Source organism: Bufo bufo, chromosome 2 (genome assembly GCF_905171765.1).
Source record: "Bufo bufo chromosome 2, aBufBuf1.1, whole genome shotgun sequence".
NCBI lineage: Eukaryota > Metazoa > Chordata > Amphibia > Anura > Bufonidae > Bufo > Bufo bufo.
Window position 1 is genome coordinate 514,515,394 of NC_053390.1, and position 19,851 is coordinate 514,535,244.

Here is a 19,851-nt window from a genome sequence, read left to right on the forward strand (position 1 = left end):
TCACGTTATTGTTTTCTCTGACTCTTTTATTTTCTAGGTTGTTGGGTTTCATTGTTTTATTTATAAGCAGTCATTTCAAGCCGGCCTTTTGCGGACATCATCTTCTCCCAGGCATGCTTACTTCACCTACAAACTCGGGCTGAGGGTGTTGGTGTCCGGCCTAAGTCCTGGGTATCGGTCCATCTTCCAGTAGAAGGTACAGTAATAAGGCGCAGGTGTACGAAGTCTGTCGTGTCGCCTGACACGGCAAGGCCTATCACGATTACAGGCGCAGCATACATAGTTTATCACGTCCTTAAGCATTTTCTGTCACAACTGCAGGTATTGGGGTACGTCCTGTTCTTAGTACAGGCACATTAGCTCATCAATCGTAATAGCCATGTATTCCTGGGGATGGTTCCCCAGGCCTGGTGGGTTTACACTTCACCGAGTTTGCTACTACGGTAGGACGGCAGGCACCATGTTCTGACTTTTGGCCCTTATTAGGAAGTGTGGCCTGGGGAATAAGTAGAGGTAAGTATTTTGCCACCAGGAACAGTTGGTGCCCGTTCGGGGCCCTTGGTGGATGGTTGTGGTTCATCTGGCCCGGGGGGCGTGGGCTGCGGCCCTCCGGCTGTTGCGGGGCTGTGTCTCCCGCGGTGCCCGGACAGCCGGCAGGTATCTGTCTGCGGCGGGGCGTTGTGGGGGTTGTGGTTGCGGCAGCTGAGGGGCCGCGGCTTGGGATGCCTGATTTAGGCACTTCCAACAGTTTCACCATTGTTTGTTTCAGTCTGCAGCTCTCAGGATTCAGACCTTCTCGTATATGGTCATCTGTTAGTCAACATAGGAGTAAATCGTTCCTGGTTCCAGACACTCTTTCAATTGCATCAGCAGTTAACCATCTCCAAGAACGGTGTGGCGGTACACATGACAAGGAGGTAAGGTAGATGGAAGTCACTGTGATATAAGACGGTATATCCCGCACCTCCATCGTGAAGGGTCTTTTCGTTCAAACGGGTGTCGTAACGGTATGTGTATATTTACTCTAAACAGGGTCTGCTTCACTCCTTTCGTATTGGGGCGGTGTCTAAGCACCAGATGCCTCCTCAGGTTATCAGGTGCATGGGACGTTGGAGGTAGTCGTGTTTTTTCCAGAGATAATCCAAATCCTCCGATCGGGATCCGTGAGGCTTTCTGTTCACTTGCCCTGTAACGGTGCAATGAGTGTTTGACGGCATGGTTGGGTCTCCTTTTTGGCCCCTTTTAGGCCTATCCTCGCTACGGGCTCCCGGCATTTCCCAGCCAGAGGTTAGCTCTAGTTCCTACGTCCAGGGGCCGTCGCCCTGACCACAAGTAGTTAAGGCTGCCGTGCAGCCTGTATTTGTGGGAGGGGCAGAGGCCACGCCCCTTGGCTATATTAACCCCACGCAGGTCAGGGGACGGGACGTGCGGCCAGGTACCCCTCCCTCCCTTCCCTTTTCTTAGCTCTTCCTTTAGGATAGGCCCCCTTTTAGGCCTATGCTCGCTACGGGCTCCCGGCATTTCCCAGCCAGAGGTTAGCTCTAGTTCCTACGTCCAGGGGCCGTCGCCCTGACTATATATATATATATATATATATATATATATACACACATATACATATACATATACATATACACACACCCATCAATCTACTGGGGGGGGAGATATATGTATATGTGTGTGCGTGTATATATGTATATATATATATATATATATATATATATATATATACACACATACAGTTGCAAGAAAAAGTATGTGAACCCTTTGGAATTATATGGATTTCTGCACAAATTGGTCACAAAATGTGATCTGATCTTCATCTAAGTCACAACAATAGACAATCACAGTCTGCTTAAACTAATAACACACAAAGAATTTAATGTTGCCATGTCTTTATTGAAAACACCATGTATACATTCACAGTGCAGGTGGAAAAAGTATGTGAACCCTTGGATTTAATAACTGGTTGAACCTCCTTTGGCAGCAATAACTTCAACCAAACGTTCCCTGTAGTTGCAGATCAGACGTGCACAACGGTCAGGAGTAATTCTTGACCATTCCTCTTTACAGAACTGTTTCAGTTTAGTAATATTCTTGAGATGTCTGGTGTGAATCGCTTTCTTGAGGTCATGCCACAGCATCTCAATCGGGTTGAGTTCAGGACTCTGACTGGGCCACTCCAGAAGGTGTATTTTCTTCTGTTTAAGTCATTCTGTTGTTGATTTACTTCTATGCTTTGGGTCGTTGTCCTGTTGCAACACCCATCTTCTGTTGAGCCTCAGCTGGTGGACAGATGGCCTTAAGTTCTCCTGCAAAATGTCTTGATAAACTTGGGAATTCATTTTTCCTTCGATGATAGCAATCCGTCCAGGCCCTGACGCAGCAAAGCAGCCCCAAACCATGATGCCCCCACCACATACTTCACAGTTGGGATGAGGTTTTGATGTTGGTGTGCTGTGCCTCTTTTTCTCCACATGTAGTGTTGTGTGTTTCTTCCAATCAACTCAACTTTGGTTTCATCTGTCCACACAATATTTTGCCAGTACTGCTGTGGAACATCCAGGTGCTCTTGTGCAAACTGTAAACGTGCAGCAATGTTTTTTTTGGACAGCAGTGGCTTCCTCTGTGGTATTCTCCCATGAAATGCATTGTTGTTTAGTGTTTTACATATCGGAGATTTGCTAACAGGGATGTTAGCATATGCCAGAGACTTTTGTAAGTCTTTAGATAACACTCTAGGATTCTTCTTCACCTCATTGAGCAGTCTGCGCTGTGCTCTTGCAGTCATCTTTACAGGACGGACACTCCTAGGGAGAGTAGCAGCAGTGCTGAACTTTCTCCATTTACAGACAATTTGTCTTACCATGGACTGATGAACAGCATAGCTTTTGGAGATACTTTTATAACCCTTTCCAGCTTTATGCAAGTCAACAATTCTTAATCGTAGGTCTTCTGAGAGCTCTTTTGTGCGAGGCATCATTCACATCAGGCAATGCTTCTTGTGAAAAGCAAACCCAGAACTGGTGTGTGTTTTTTATAGGGCAGGGCAACTGTAAGAAACACCTCCAATCTCATCTCATTGATTGGACTCCAGTTGCCTGACACCTTACTCCAATTAGCTCTTGGAGATATCATTAGTCTAGGGGTTCACATACTTTTTCCACCTTTACTGTGAATGTTTACATGGTGTGTTCAATAAAAACATGGTAACCTTTAATTCTTTGTGTGTTATTAGTTTAAGCAGACTGTGATTGTCTATTGTTGTAACTTAGAAGAAGATCAGATCACATTTTATGACCAATTTGTGCAGAAATCCATATCATTCCAAAGGGTTCACATACTTTTTCTTGCAACTGTATATATATTCATGGATGTTTGGGGTACATCCATAAATATACATATACACACACATAAGTAAAACAATAAGCCCATCAATATACAATACATACATATATTTACTCACCTAAAGAATTATTAGGAACACCATACTAATACGGTGTTGGACCCCCTTTTGCCTTCAGAACTGCCTTAATTCTACGTGGCATTGATTCAACAAGGTGCTGATGGCATTCTTTAGAAATGTTGGCCCATATTGATAGGATAGCATCTTGCAGTTGATGGATATTTGAGGGATGCACATCCAGGGCACGAAGCTCCCGTTCCACCACATCCCAAAGATGCTCTATTGGGTTGAGATCTGGTGACTGTGGGGGCCATTTTAGTACAGTGAACTCATTGTCATGTTCAAGAAACCAATTTGAAATGATTCGAGCTTTGTGACATGGTGCATTATCCTGCTGGAAGTAGCCATCAGAGGATGGATACATGTTCTAATTCTGTTTACGCCAAATTCGGACTGTACCATTTGAATGTCTCAACAGAAATCGAGACTCATCAGACCAGGCAACATTTTTCCAGTCTTCAACAGTCCAATTTTGGTGAGCTTGTGCAAATTCTAGCCTCTTTTTCCTATTTGTAGTGGAGATGAGTTGTGCCCGGTGGGGTCTTCTGCTGTTGTAGCCCATCCGCCTCAAGGTTGTGCGTGTTGTGGCTTCACAAATGCTTTGCTGCATACCTCGGTTGTAACGAGTGGTTATTTCAGTCAACGTTGCTCTTCTATCAGCTTGAATCAGTCGGCCCATTCTCCTCTGACCTCTAGCATCCACAAGGCATTTTTGCCCACAGGACTGCTGCATACTGGATGTTTTTCCCTTTTCACACCATTCTTTGTAAACCCTTGAAATGGTTGTGCGTGAAAATCCCAGTAACTGAGCAGATTGTGAAATACTCAGACCGGCCCATCTGGCACCAACAACCATGCCACGCTCAAAATTGCTTAAATCGCCTTTCTGTCCCATTCTGACATTCAGTTTGGAGTTCAGGAGATTGTCTTGACCAGGACCACACCCCTAAATGCATTGAAGCAACTGCCATGTGATTGGTTGACTAGATATTACTATAATGAGAAATAGAACAGGTGTTCCTAATAATTCTTTAGGTGAGTAGATATATAGATAGATGCCGTCAAGGGGTCCTACATACATCTCCATGTATACCCACCGGTCCCACCTGGACGGGCCTATAGCCAAGGGCCAATATATATGTATATATGTCAGTGCATATATACATATATATTTAAATATAACGCTTCCCTCAACAATCCCCCTGTTATCGGGAATACGACAATAAACATTTTGGGGGAAGGGTTGGGATGTATTTGCCCCCTCTCAATCGCACTCTAGGTGACAATTCAGGAAGGACTGAAGTAATATGACCCTTAGATACTTAGACATCACCCATCATGACTAACATCTCCGACCTGCCCTTCACCAAACGTTTCCATCCACCGAATACACCGTCTTCTCTTTGGATAACTTCCTTGGCATCTTACATTATGATCCTCAGGTGTCAGCCACTCCCTATGTAGTCTATTTCTGACTCCGGAATGGCTTTACCCTCGCCGTCTTTAGATCACTCCACTCAGCGACCGTGTTCTCTCTCTTTGCCAGTGTTGTTCTTCTGGCGTCCGTCACCCCCAATGTCAGTGCCGGTAATCCATGTAGCACCTCCTTATGGGGTACGGACGGCCGTAGGCTGGCCTTTTAACACAAGTATGACTTTCATCTTGATTGAAGACTGAGTTGTTGGAGAGGTTCTCCCATGGACAGATACATAGGTTTTTACAAGGCAGGTCAGAATTTCTGGTGAGAGGTGATGTCATAGTACCTAAATACTAACTGCGGGAAGGAACCCCGCACTACCATCATTCAGTCCAACCCTTACAAAAAGTCACCATTGTCGATGTTGAAGCGGCAAATACCTTAGTAAATGAGGGGCCTGACCCTAGGGAATCTACTCTACCCCACTCACACAAACATGTCACATCCCTCCCAATACAGCCCAATTCAATTCAGTGTGTACCCATAGAGACTCGTGCAACCTGGCCTTACTCTCTATACCTCCCAAGACACCGGTAGTTAACAGACCCTCGTGTCATTGGGGAAATGACTATAGGATGCAAGTGTGCATCCAGCCATATTGTAGTATGGCTGTCGCACATTTGCACCTAGAGTGTCCATGGGTACACGAGGAACTCACATGCAAATAATCAATATAAATCTATACACAATATGATGAGGTCACAAGGTGGCCTATGATTATACCCCGAACCCTCCTACGAAAATCTACTACAATACGTGATATACATACACACAATGCTATGAGGTCACAGGATGGCTTTGGATGTTCATCCTGAACCCTCATAGAAAAACCTACTACAACACAATATTTATATACACACACACACACAATACTATGAGGTCACAGGATGGCTTTTGAATTTTCATCCCGACCCTCATAGGAAACAGTATGTCCATGCGATCTCTGGCTTCAGGACTTTGTTGGAGCTAAGTCCTGAGCCTCCTATGATTAACTTCGTGAAGTTCTGTCTGGTTCTGGTTTAGCTGGTCCGCAAGTCTCTTGACCCTCCTGTAGATTAGACACAGTCCCGTGTACATGACGATTACCAGAACCAGAAGAACTATCACCGGGTGTATCAATAGGTTGAAGAAGGATGTTGCCTTTGGACTGTAGCCGAACAGACTTTGCCACCAGGAGATCTTTGTCCAAAGCGGTAGTGATTGCCGTTATTTTATTCTTGTTGTGCGTCAGTTGGATGGTGGCCTGTTTCTCGAAGATTCTTAAGTATTTCGTCTTCTTGGCTGAAGTCTATCAGGAGATGTTTGAGTTCTATCCCAAAGCCAAGAGGAATCTTCTGGAGTCTCACGGGTACGTCAGGGCGGATGTCGAGTCTTTTCTCCGGGGTGATTGGTGTCCTTCCTTGTAGCTCTGCGACATCTAAACCTAGGACGGGACTAAGGGTGCAATACGCTCCAGGGAGGAGTTCTCCTCTCTCGGTGCAGTTAGTTCCATAGATTGTATAACACATGTTTTGCCTTTGGTACCAACACCAATACCCCTGTCCCAAGTATTTAGGGGAGGAGGGTATTGGGCTGGCCTTCATCTCACAGGACCCCTCGGTGCTCCAACACTAGTGTCTTAGCACCCGATCCTGACTACCTTGACAGAGGATAGCATCCTCTTTCTTCCAACATCCCTCTGTGTCTAACAGATAAGGATGGCCTCCGTCATAGGTTAGAACACCCGAGGGGAGCTGTGGATGAAGCACCGTCTGGTTATTTATGACAATCCCTAAGTTAACCGCACTATAACCCTGTCTAAGATGGCCAGATACAGGAGCCAATGACGAAGCAGTGCAAGTGAGATTCCTACAGCCGTGCCATTGGACTACCCACCAGTTGGTGTGATTGGCTGCAAAAGGAGATATAAGAGAACTTACCCGTTGGCGGAGGTTAAATGGCTAGTGGCCACCGTACAATGATGATACAATATGTTTAAGGTTGTCCGAGAGTTCACTTTGAACTTGCGTACACGCCAGAGCAAGCTGAGCTCTATCCTGTTCTTCCAAGAGACCCACAACTAACCTTCTAAACTTCTCTCGTAGAGCAGAAGATAGAGAGGTAGTGGCATCTATGTGCGAATGCTGCAAACCCTCTAAGACGTGGCTTACATCAAGCTGGGTCTCGAATCCTTCCCCGCCTCTATCCAACCTCTTATCATGTCAATTTGGTTCCTAACAAACTCCCCACATCTGTGATCCCACTGATTGACTCTGAAGTCACCTACAGAAATTCTCCAAGTAAATAGGATGAATTTTGTTCCTGTGATGATCTTCCAGGGGGATGACAGTTGAGGAGCTATAGGATCTGCCAATTGATGGATAGGGGCGTTGCAAGAGTCTGAATGCATTTTTACAGGTTGGAGACCTGTCGCTTCATAGGGGATCCACACCACTGTTACACAAACTTGCCCTCTACCTCTGAACGGATACCATTGGTCACTTTCTCCAACCTGTAACACTAGTTTTCCTACGGGTTTGGATTTAGACAGATAGACCCATTGTGTAAATGTCCAGCACCCTTCATCTACTGCCTCGCAAAAAGGCCATCTAAACGAACCATCTATATTGATGTCAAAGTTAATATCCCTGCCACTGGGGTCTTTCCAATCGGAAGACAGATACCTACCCCGGTATTCCTCATTCATAGGGGTACCGTCCATCCATACATCCACTGTAGGGGTATCTACCCCATTGCACACTAAATCCCAACTCCAGGGATTAGTGTCCAATGTCACCATCTGGGTATCTTGTTCCCAGTGGGCATAGGTGACAAAATAGTATCCAGTCACCTCCTGAACACAATTGTCTCTCATGATGGTGATCATAAAAGACCGTATGGATGGAGATCCCTTTAACTGAGCATACCTGGGATCCTTGGCATCTGTCCGTACTTTTAAAATGGTGGCTCGGTAAAAGCCTTCCAGTTTTACCGGACCACTCTGGTCACTCCATAGGGCCTGGCCAGAGTTACTGCAGTTTAACTTTAGCATCATTATACTGGTTCGTATGTAATCTGTGGACACATGTCCCTGAACATAACTGGATTCCCTAGTGATAATCATCTGGGAATCTCTTAACATACAATAAGCTTTTAGGGTGCCCTTTACCGGAATGGGTCTGTCAAAATATGTCCTTACCCTCAGCCCATCTTGGCTATCCCTCCTTATGAAGGTAGCTTTAAGGATATACCAGCCACTATACTCTGCCCCAGTGGCATCCTCAGGACTCAGAACCCCCTCCTTGGTGCACAACACCGTGGTAGTGTTGGCTTCCACTTTCTTGTAAGGATGCAAGTGAGGGTCCCTAGACACCCATCTTAAAGATCTCATAGGAGTAGGGTCAGAGTCCCGAAAATGTCTGAATTCCTTGAGGCAGAGGGCATGTAAATCATGTTGTATGCCAGACACATTCTTCACAGGGGTATAATGTTGAATTACACCTTGGGCAAAACTCTCTCTCTGGAAACCATACAGATACCACTGTCCTGGTGTAAAGGAAAAGTTCTCGTATGGTTTCAGGATTTTGCCCTCCAAACATTCCACCATTAAAAGGCCGGGTTTATCAATAGATATGTTAGCCATATCATTATTAACTCCCAGGCCCTCCCCCGAAGAGGTTGAGCCTGCCATCATCATACTTACCACCAGTGTCACAAGCTGGAGATGTGCCATGTTCAGAGGATTTCTATATCTTTTCTGGTTAGTCGTAACCTTGGTGAGTCTCCCTCCCGTGATCTGTTAATTCAATGTGAATGTAATTAGTTTCATGGATCCACCCTCGACCCACCAAACCCCCCCCCCCCCCATCCCGGTCACCCAACTCTGCGAGGGTTCACGTTATTGAGTTGGGGAGGCTCGGGTGGCCTTGGCCTGGTCGAAATGGATCTATATAACTCCCTGCCGCCTACGTGACTTTTTCTTGGTCGTCATCGGCCTTTGCACCTTTAGCATGGTGTCACCCATTACTTCAAGGACCTGATGGGGTCCTTCCAAGTTTGCATCCCAGGGGCCGGCCCGACGGAAGATTTTCACCATCACCAGCTCTCCTACAGAGGGCATTGGTGTTTCCCCCTGTAGATACGGTCTGTGTAGCCGTATCGCTGCATGAGGCAATAACTCCTTCAGGTTTTGTTGTACCTGTTGGAGAAACAGGTCTCTGGCGATGGCGTTCTTCACTGGTTCTGACACTAGGGGTTCATTGGGCAGGCATAGGTGCATTTTGCGTCCGGTCATTAGTTCGAACGGGTTGATACCGGTACTGGTAGCCTCGGTAGCTCGGATTCCCATTAGCACGGTTGGCAGAGAGGTTACCCAAGAGAAACCTTTTTCCAGTAGTGCTTTAGAAAGTCGTGTCTTTATGGTCCGGTTCATCCGCTCCACGATGCCCGCAGACTGAGGTGGTAAGGCACATGAAATCTTTGCTTTATGTCTAAAAGACCACAAAGCGCTTTCATTACCTTACCCGTGAAATGGGTCCCTCTGTCTGACTCTATCAATCTGGGGATACCCCATCGTGACAGAACCTGTTCCCAGACAACATGGGCAGTGGTTGTAGCCGAATCATTAACCGTGGGGATGGCTTCTACCCACTTAGAGAAGACATCCACTACCACCAGTGCGTAACGATAGTTACGACTTCCTGTTGGTAAAGGTCCTATAAAATCTATTTGTAGTGCGGACCACGGACCATCTGCAGGAGGAACTCGCTGCAACACTCGCTGCTTCAGGGCTGACGCTCTTGGGTTAACCTGAGCACATACCAGGCACTGTTGTGTAACTTCCTCTACTGTGTTGGACATTCCCGGCCAGTATAATTTGTCTCTCAAGAGTTTATCCCGGCCAAGCTGTCCAAACAGTTGGTGGTTCAATCTGGTTAGCTCTGCTTGCAGATGCTGTGGAACCACGGGAAGAGGAAGTTGCTGTGTACCGGTATCGTAACACAGGATCCCTTGCTGTATTGACCAGGGATGCTGTGGAGATGTGAGGTGTGTCATTAGAAGAGGATCTTTGGCTTGTTCCTCCTCAAATGACACCGGGCCTTTACTCAGGTTGGTACGAACTGCAATCTGGTAGGCTGGTAGCGGCTCAGTGCCTGTTTCCCGAAGGATCCCAGACACTGGCGCTAGTTTGGCCAATTCATCCGCCTGGTTGTTACCTAGCGTCAAAGGCTCGGCCCCTTTCTGATGCGCAGGGATTTTTATGATGGCTGCTTCCGCCGTGTGTGTCATGCCCCATTGCCAAAGTTCTTTCAGGACCGACAAATGAGCCAGAGGTTTGTTTTGGCTGTCCACAAATCCTCGTCTTTTCCATGTGTCCAGGTGCAGGGTGAGAGAAAGAACTACATATGAACTGTCGCTATATATAGTTAGTTTCCCCGGGGGTTGAAGAAGCAAGGCTTCCTTGACCGCCTCCAGTTCCGCCCGCTGTGCAGACATGTGACCTGGTAACTTGACAAGACTCTGGGTACCTGTGGTCTCATCCAGCACAGCAAAACCTGTGACATAGGTCCCATCCATGTAAAATCGAGAGCCATCAACAAAGATGACTCTGTCTTCTGGATGTTTATCGGTCCTGAAAATTTGTGGCGCGTTGATATGCGCTGGTTGGCCACAGACATGTTCGGTGCCAGTTGTGGTTCACCTGCAGACTCCGGCCACTGAGATCCATAATCTATCTCCCGAATCTCTGTTGGGAGACTCCAGGGAGTGTATCACGGAGCAGGAGGGCCAATGGAGAGTGTGGAGTCTGCAAAGTGAGGGGCCTGAAGCCTACAATATGCTTGGTGGTTTTGACGGCATAGTGTATGGCTGCCAGTTGTTTGGCACACTCATCGAACCGTCGTTCGACAGGCGAAAGTAACCTGGAGAAGTATCCCAGCGGTCTAGTGTCATACCCTATTTGCTGTAGGAGGACCGCTGAGATAGACTCCGTCCCTGCATGCGCCTGTATGGCTATTTCCCCTTCAGGATGGGGAGTGGCCAATACAGGGGCAGAGGAGAGATCCCTTTTCAAAGTAGAAAAGGCCTCTTCCTGTGCATCAGACCAACCTTTGATTGAGGGGTCTTCTCCTCTGAGGAGTTCATAGAGGGGTTTCGCTTTGGCAGCAAAATCCTCTATGAACTCCCTCATGAAATTACCAACTCCCAGGAATTTTCTCAAATCCTGTAGAGTGTCCAGCCTAGGTAACTTTACCATGGCTTCCACTCTGGCTGCCACGATTCCTTTGGCTCCAAAAGAAAGTCACCTCTGTTCTGGCCAAATTTGCCTTGTGGGGACTCAGCTTGAGTCCTGACTTGGCCAGGAGTCCCAATAGCTCTTTTAACAGAACCAAGTGTTCTTCTATGGTTTGTGTGTAAGAGCAAATCGTCCACGTATTGCAGAAGGCATCCCGGCCGTGAAAATACACTCAGAACGGCCGCCAATGCCTGGTGAAAATACGTGGGACTACTGTGAAACCCCTGGAGGAGTACACCGAACATGTACTGTTTGTCCCTGGAAAGAGGTATTGTCGTTGAGGTGGAGGGTCGGGGCCTTGTATGTCCACCTGAATTCCAAACAGTCTGCCACAATCGTTTTTTCCCTGGGCCCACAGATCGGGGTACTCATACACAATAGGCTCAAGGTCTGGATTATTCGAGATCTCAGGTCATTTGTGTTTGAGTACTTCAGTAGAGTTATCTACTGTTATCTACTGTTGGCAATGGTGGTCCCAGAAACTGGCGTTGGATGACAAACACCTTGGATTGTCTGGGACCCTTCCATACAATACTATTTGCCAGATCTAGGATCCACCCATTTTGTGTCATTACGTCGGTTCCAATAATGTTGTCAGAACCGGGGTAATACCACATGGGGATCCTAAGGGTCATGTAACTGGTAATCTGGACGATTACTTCTTCTATTCTGTGGGCCTTCACCCCCCCTTGTTGGTGATCAAATCCGATCACCACACACTGAGGGCTGTTGGGATGTAAATCATGTTTGACATTGGTAATGGATATTTCCGCACCAGTGTCAAGCATGATTTCAGCGTCTTGATTTTTGATTTTGGCTTTTATGTGGGGTCTCCCTGAAGAATCCAGTATGATGGGACATACTGGCGCCAGATCTTTAGGGATCCCTGATCTTCAATCAATTTCTACCAGACTCCCAGTAGGTACCTGTGGAGGTACATACTGTCACTTGTGGGTTCTTGCTATGGACCCTTGGTGTGGATTCCGGGGATTCCACACCCCTTACCGAACGCACTGGAACATTCACAACAGCCACACGTTTTGGTGTCTGGACCTGTGAATGTCCCAGATTTCTCTCAACATATTCCCCCACTGATTTGGCATAATTAGGTTTCATCTTGAAACCGTTATTCTTGCCCGTTCTCTCAGGATTTGTCCGGTTATTACGTGGCCATTGTGGACAATTCCTCTTTATGTGCCCGTATTGTAAACGCAGGAAGCATCGAATGCTTCCTGTTCTTTCCAATGGCAGGGCTGTGGGGCGAACAGTTGAATGAACCTTTGTGTGCTGTACCCGTTCATCTTGAGAGTATCGGGTAACAGACGCACGCTCCGTCACTTTGACGGATTTCTTATTGAGCAGTGTATCCTGTCTGCACTGCTCAATAATCATAGCAGCATCCGTAAGGGATGGCTCCCTAGCTGCACTCACCCGGATTGCAGTGTCAAGGTATGGGAATTTTTCCACAAACATACGTATCATACCCTGTGGAATTCCGATACCGTGATCTTTTGTAACACTTCTGTACATTGCTTCAAACCGACTACACATAGACAGAGGTTTCGTCATGTATAGGGGGTTGGAACTTGGACAGGATTCTGGGAGTGACGTCCCAATGGCCCGTTGCCAGTCTCATGAGTATGGAGAGGACGTTCCTCCTTGTCATAACACTGTCCATTCATGGGTTGCAATCCTCCCCAGTTACTCAATACCCTTTGGTATAGGTGTGTAGGTAACCATAACTTGAATAACTTTCCCATTTGCGATATTCGTGAGCCCACTGAATACTTGTTACAGTGACCCTCGAAGATATCACATGAAGGTAAACGGATCTACACTGGGATCATATTTTGGGATCTCCTTGCAGATCCGTAACAGGAAGTTTTATCCTTTCCATACTGAAATGGTTAGGGTAAAAATCTTCCTGTCTTCCGGACGCGTTGGCGGATTGGGAAGTGGTAAAATGGCCAACCACCTTCCTCTCTCCAATCGTTGTCCTGTTCCTGGGATCGGTTGCTACCCCTATTCTCCCTGGGTGTTTGGGTGAAAGGTAGCGTCCGTTCCACCTGTCCCCTAGTGTCTACTGTGTCGGGTGTTTGATCCGTGGGAGATCTTGGCACCGTCGCCGCTGTCTCCCCCTGTGCCGTTCCCGAAACACAAACCTGTTTCGTGGGCACCATACTGTTAGCACCAGGCCGTGACAGATTCGAGATGACCTGCTGTAAATCCGCAATTGTTTGCGTTTTCGCAGCCAGGTCCTCTCGAAAGTTGAACAATCATGCTATCCATAGATACCGTATTGTTCCTGAACTGGGTTATCTCAGTGTACAGTCAGAGGCAGTTCCTTGTCCATGTCAGAGTAGAAACTCTCCTTATCCGAGAGTCTAGACTCTAACACGCAAATCTCTCTGCCCCTCTCGACCATACACTGGGACTTCTCTTGTAGTTGTGTTTGTAATGTGTGTAACTGTTTGATGTTTTTGACAACAATTGCAGTGAAAGTTTGCCGTGTTGGAAACTTCCTCTGCCTTTGTTGTGCTGTTAAGTGTTTCAAGATGTTCTGGCTTCCAAGTGAGATCCTCAAAGGGTGAAGCCAATTGGCTAACATTTGGACCCATTTTTTGTTTTTTGACACACCTATGGATTAATACAGAGTTTATCAGTGAGCGATGCCTGGTCCAATAGAGTGGACCATAGCAGCTCAGTGGATTTGTAAGTGATGGGGATGATGGGGTTGTATGTGCTATGTTTGCTGAGGTGTTGCAGTGTGGAGAAGTTCAAACTCACTTTTTGGTTAGAGGTCATCTTCATTGGTGTCGTTGTTGGTTGTACTGTGTTGCTGCGTGGAGGAGGTCCTTCAATATTCGGAACGCCTTCTCCCGACCAGCCAGACGACTTCTGTTCGACTTCAATGACGATGGTTCTCTCTTCAGTGGTGTAGGTGATGACTTCTCTCCAGTGAGCGTGTAATAGAATCAGAAATATTAATACAGAAAAATCAGAAAAGAGTTTAGATTCTCTGCTGTAGAGATTGTTCTGTGTGTCCAGTGTCTGATTGAGAAAGCCGCTCTATCTGTCCGAACCTTCAGGGCTATGGACGCTCAGAATCCACTGACTGCGTCCCTTCCACCTGATTAGTTCACAGCGGAAGCGATTTTTCTCCCCAAAACTAAACATGGATACAAACTCTCAGCAGTGGCCTGGCTCGCCAATGTTTAAGGGCTATTACTTATTGATATTTATGCAAATCTCAATAATTAATATCATAAATAGGTGGAGATCGTCTAGTGATGACTCCGCCATTTATGCCTAAATTATCAACAAATCACTACTGATTGCCTTACGCTAATCACTAAACTAGCTGCATGCACCTTACTAACTATCGCTAGTAACCACACGTTACACAATAGGTATAAATAACACAGTATTTATTAATCCTTACAGAAAATAAAACACTTAATACACTAATAATACAGTACAACAATACACTACAACTATTGCTGTGGCGCCTTACTACTACAAAGGAATATATATGTTTATAACTATATATATCTATATCAAGGGAATAGACATATATAGATACAGCAGTACACAGCAAGATAAGTACACACACATAACCAACACACTAATACGGTTCTGACTACGCTAACGCAGCCCCAAGTCCTCCAAAATCTAACTACAATTGCAATAATACACATACATACGCTTACCAGCAGCCCACCCAATCCTGACAATATACTATCACTACGGGGGAATAACAAGTGGTTATTATGGACACTGTTGCTGCTGGGGTAAGCAGGGCAGCCGTGAAGGGGATAGAGGCACAGGGGCAACACCAGTGTAACAGGGAATATGAGGGATCTACAATCCTGGGAGAACACAGGGGATATAGGGAGTATAGGGGGACTCGGGCAGGAGAAGGTAAGGGTATCCAAGGGTTCAGGGGGTGAGTGTATATGAGATACAGGGGAAGGTAAGGGTTATAGAGGGATTAGGGGTATGATGAGTTGGACCAAGGGGATTAGGGGTGTATCAAGGGTCCAGGGGGGGTTCGTTGGTGGTAGTAAGGGTTAACAGGGTTGATTGTATGGGGGGAGTAAGGGTTCGTTGGTGGTATTGGGAATAACAGGGTTGATTGTATGGGGGGAGTAAGGGTTAATAATATCGTTGGTGGTATAGGGAATAACAGGGGTTAATGATACTTAGGGTCTTATGCTCGTTGTCCAGGGGCGCTCATTTGTCCAGGGATGATCCTCTCCAGCTGGGGCTCGTTTCCAAAAAGTGCCTCAGCGTAGCACCGCTGGACTATTTAAGTTTGGCGGCGCTCGCTCCCGAGACAGCCCGTCCTGTGGCGCGCATGCGCGCCACAGGACGGGCTGCCTCGGGAGTGAGCGCCGCCAAACTTAAATAGTCTGGCGTCACCGCGCCGGCCCGCGCATCCCAGAGTGCGCTTCCAGGTGGAGGGTTCCTTTGATCCTCCGCCTGTAGTGTAATTATCGCGCCGGAGGTATGCAGATAACAGAGGGAGGGACGTTTGTTTCCCTCTCTCTGTTATGTTAACTATCCCCAGCACCTGGGGATAGTTAAATACCAAAAGGCATCGGATCTCTATTGATCCTATGCCTTTTGAGGTCACCATAGGCTGGACATAATTGTCCAGCCATCTGGTGACCTTCTCATCCCCTGCAGGGATGCAGGAGGAGGGGGGGGGGGCACATCTTGTCCTTATACTATATGTGTATGGATGCTTGGGGCACATCCATAATATATATATATATATATATATATATATATATATATATATACCCCCATCAATCTACTGGGGGGGAGATATATATATATTCATGGATGTTTGGGGCACATCCATAAATATACATATACACACACACATAAGTAAAACAATAAGCCCATCAATCTACAATATAATATATATATATATATATATATATATACATACATACATACATACATACATACATACATACATACATACACACACATACATACATACATACAGACAGATGTATGCCGTCAAGGGGGCCTACATACATCTCCATGTATACCCACTGGTCCCACCTGGACGGGCCTATAGCCAAGGGCCAATATACATGTATTTATGTCAGGGCATATATATATATATATTTAAATATAACACTTCCCTCAACACCAATCCACTGTACCCTCCTCTTTGCCTCCTCGTCTGATTGTTGTTGATGGTAATCTTGAATTTCAGGTTTCTAGTATTGTGGATTCTCACATTATCCGCGGTTCTCTCCAGTACCTCATTCATTGGGAGGGTTATGGTCCTGAGGAGAGGATGTGGGTCCCAGTGGCGGACATTAAGGCCACTCGTCTCATCAGGGCTTTCCATAGGTCTCATCCTGAGAAGGTGGGCTCTGAGTGTCCGGAGTCCACCTGTAGAGGGAGGGGTACTGTAACCGCCAGTTCTGTGAGAAAGTCTGTTAGACGTTCTTCTCTACCTCTTGCATGAGGTTCTTTGTTTTGGTTTCACTTTGTCATCTCCTTTCCTTCGCCCAGCTGTCACCTATTTACACTAATTGTCTCCCTTTATATTCCCTCCCATACTGCCTCACTTTGCGGTTTATACTACTTCCTGGATGAGTTGTTCACTGCTGGAGACTGCTACTGCTGATTCCTCAGATAAGTCCTTTTCCTTTATTTGTGTTTCCTTGCTGGCTTGATTCTAGGTGACCCTGACTCCGTCCGTATTAAGTGCAGGGAGCCGGTGGTAGTGTCCCCTCACTATTATAGGGTTTTCAGGTGTCACACAGTATAAGGTACGTGGGCATGCAATCGTCTACCATAAAGACCTTTGCATGGGCATAGCAGTCAGGGAGAGCTCTAGGGGTTTTATAGGGCTCACCCATATGCTCCTTAGTTTGTGATCAAGCCAGTCACATGTTTATTTATAAGTTCCAGATTTCTGGAACACCATCCGTGACATTGATCCATAGCAGAGTTGATTTTCTGGCAGCTTTTCCTCTCAGGAATGGTGTTTTCTTAAAGATGAGTTCTCTTTAGGCCTACTTGACAGAGCACACCAAAACTTTGTACTCCAAAGTAACATAGAATTCTGAAAGATATTTGGTTTGAAATATTTAAATCCACAACTGAAATCACATAACATACTGTTGGTTGTGCCACTGTTGCTTATTTCGTAAACTAGAGCTAGAATGTGTGTCTCTGGGCACAGTCTGCATCGTCCAATCCGTTCCTGCAGTAACAGACTAGGCAGAGACACACCTCCAACTGGTACCACCCATCTGAACCTTTATCATAACTTCTAGCAGGAATAGGCTACATGCACACGACAGTGAAAAATGGCCATGTAATGGCCGTCACACGGCCTTTTTAGCACCCAGTGAAAGTCTATAGGGCTATTCACATGGCCGTTCTTTTAACGGCCAGTCAATAGCGTTCGTCCAAAAATAAAACATGTCCTATTTTTGCCCGTTTTCCACGGCCGGACGGACCCCATTGAAATCAATGGGACAGTTTTTAGCGGCCGATTGACAGGAGTGTGCCCGTCTAACGGCCATTAAAACGGGTACACAGGCCATTAGGGGTTAAAAAAAAACCTCACTTCATCCACTTGCTCGTGTGAGCGAAAGTCTCTTCTCTCTTCATTGAGAGGACCTGCCGAAATACCTGCGATCTGCGTGTGGTAACGTAACCACATGGGAGAGCGCAAGTGCATCATTGCGCACCTTTGGCAGGTCCCGTTCTGTGAAGAGAGAAGAGACTGCTGCCAGCGCAAGCAAGTAGATAAGGTGAGGGTTTTATTTTTTATTTTTTTGGCTCTGGGACTCCATGGGGCATTATATAAACCATGGGGGACATTATAAAGCTGGGGGCCCTAAAAAAAAAAAAAAACACTCTATGGGGACATTTTCGAAGATGGGACTCTACATTGGGGGCATTATTATAGCTAGGGGCGGTTAAAAAGATTATATAAACCGTGGGGGACATTTATTTAGCTGGGGGCCTACATGGGGGCATTATTAAAGCTGGGGGCTCCAACAAAAATTATATACACTGTGGGGGACATTTATTTAGCTGGGGGCCTACATGGGGGCATTATAAAAGCTGGGGACACTATAAAAAAACATATACACTGTGGGGGACATTTATTTAGCTGGGGGCCTACATGGGAGCATTATTAAAGCTGGGGGCATAAAAAATAAAATAAAAATTCCTACACATTATTTTAGCTGGGGGCCTACCATCCTGTGGGTTTTCTCAGAAGGGTGGGTCTAGAAAAAACTGCCAATCAAATTCATCCATTTTTCATATCCGTTTTCAATGGACATGAAAAACGGATGCAAAACGGACATTAAAAACAGACACACGGCCAGAAAATGGATACACACACTGATGCAAAATGGCCATGAAAAACTGACAGTGTGCATGAGGCCTAAGGGAAGAGTGGCACAACACAGAATCATAAGAAACAATTCTCCAGAGTGTTATTGCATGGACAATGAATGTAGCTCTAAAACAGACATGTGAACAAGTGTGACAGGTCTTCTTTAAAAGTGATCTCATAGTTCTTGGCTCAGTACATGAACCACAAAAACAGTCTGAAGCATCTTCTGAAATACTACCTGTACTACATGCCAGACCAGAGAGGAAGCGGGTGAACAATTGGCTCAATAACTGGTGTAGAAAATAGGAGTTCGGGTTTCTGAAGAACTGGGCCGATTTGTCTGTGGGCTACCCGCTCTATAGTGCAGATGGGCTGTACCATAATAGAGAGTGGTTGTGAGTAGAAATACAAGGAAGCAAAAACAATAATAAATTACTTTTAGGGGTTCGTTATAAGCAAATAATATCATAGGAACCACAGAGAATCTACTACTAAGGGAAATAGGTTGTAATGAGGGACTTCAAAATGGGAAACTGAAACCTGGGATCTGATAAAGGAAAATGGTTTCTTCAGAATAACTAAAGAAAATTACCTTTCCTTCCTGATGCAGGATCCAATAAGTGAGAGGGCCCTTTTTGGACTTAATGTTAACCAATATACCTGTCAGAACAACAACGGTGCATGTTATGGAGGCCCATGCAAATTACCACCATACTAAAATAAATTTCCACTTGTCATCTCCACAAATTAGTAAAATACAGAGGCATATCTAAGGGTACAGGTAGTTTGCAACAGATACATCTTTGGGTAGTCACTTTTCCAGCATTCTTTCTTCCTTTCTCCAACCTAAACAATGTCCTATTATGCATAAACCCCCCAATTTTATGCTGGTCCATCCCTCTTACTATACCTGCTGCGTGGCATGGTGCCCTCAAATATTGTACTTCAGATATAATTGTGTAACTTTAATTACCCCCCCAAAAAAATATATATATAAAAAATAGTGCCACATAGACAGTACCCCTGAAAACAATAGAGACCCACGCAATTATATTTCCATGCCTCAGACAATTATAAATAGGGACGCCAATGGCTGCAATCTGCTTACCCATAGACATATACAGTGCCTTAAAAAGTATTTATACCCCTTGAACTTTTCTACATTTTATTGGGATTTAGGTTTGTGGTGATAGAGGTATCCATAGATCAAAATAATTTTTAGGAGTAGGCACCCCTCCCTTTACATT